Raw genomic sequence first — 1,159 nt, forward strand, 5'->3', positions numbered from 1 at the left:
TCTGATATTTTCTAGTAAGTAATAAATGTCTTCATGATACAGCTGCAGTCTCTGTGACTGTTAAGAAAGTCAGATTGAAGATAGAGATAGCAGTGTTAATAAGTTATAGAAGTAACTGCTCTTATTATCATATCTTCTTCTTTTTTTACATCTCTTACAGTCACAGTGATAGTAACTATATCTTACAGAGAGATGTTATTTCTTCTATTAGTTAGTTTATTCATATTTAGTTCTTCTTCTACTCTCTCTACTGCTGTTGTAACACTGTTTCTCTTTTCAGTTAACACAGTGATATATGACTCTGTGTGATCATTCAGAGAGAATCTCAGAGAGAGCTTAGTTTCAGAAACAGCAGCTCTGAGAAGCTCAATTCATAGTTCTTCTATTATAATATATCTGAGCTCTGCGCCCCGGTGGCCGAATGGTTAATGCGGCCACCCGGTAGCGCCTTGGCGTGGGAAACCAAGGCGCGTGGGTTCGAAACCCGCAGGGGATATATTAAATCCGGAACTCAAGCACCTCAGGTTTCTAATAAATACAGAGATGTACAAATCACTTCAATGAATTGCTCTATGTTCCTGAGCTAGGAAGTTATTATCGCATGTATCTAATTGTCACTTCTTTGTATTTTTCTATGTTCTTATTTTCTTGACATGATCTCAACATCTGTATTTCCTCCTGTATAATTAACACTTGACCTGTATTTAACATCATGCAAGAACTCATTATAAGCTCTGCTTGCATATGAGTATAATGAAATAATAATAATAATAATAATAATAATAATAATAATATCTGAGCTCTGCTCAGAATACTGCTGAGTTTAGTTTACAGAGTTTTATAATTTCTTTATCTTCTCTCTGTGAGAAGACTCTGATACAGTCTTTCTGTAAAAGCCCCGGTGGCTGAATAGTTAATGCAGCCACCTGGTAGCACCTTGGCGTGGGAAACCAAGGCGCGTGGGTTCGAAACCTGTAGAGAATACATTAAATCTGGAACTCAAGCACCTCAGGTTTCTAATAAATACAGAGGTGTACAAATCACTTCAATGAATTACTCTATGTTTCTGAGCTAGGAAGTTATTATCGCATGTATCTAATTGTCACTTCTTTGTATTTTTCTATGTTCTTATTTTCTTGGCATGATCTCAACATCTGTA

General features: G+C 36.2%; 1 pseudogene across 1 annotated transcript; it reads left to right on the forward strand.

The window, feature by feature from the left end:
- Positions 1-407: 407 nt before the first annotated feature.
- BDCG_17843 lies at positions 408-496 on the forward strand (annotated as a pseudogene). Its single transcript has one exon. The product of its transcript is annotated as a tRNA-OTHER (tRNA).
- Positions 497-1,159: the final 663 nt, after the last annotated feature.

The sequence above is a fragment of the Blastomyces dermatitidis genome (genome assembly GCF_000003525.1).
Source record: "Blastomyces dermatitidis ER-3 genomic scaffold supercont1.12, whole genome shotgun sequence".
NCBI lineage: Eukaryota > Fungi > Ascomycota > Eurotiomycetes > Onygenales > Ajellomycetaceae > Blastomyces > Blastomyces dermatitidis.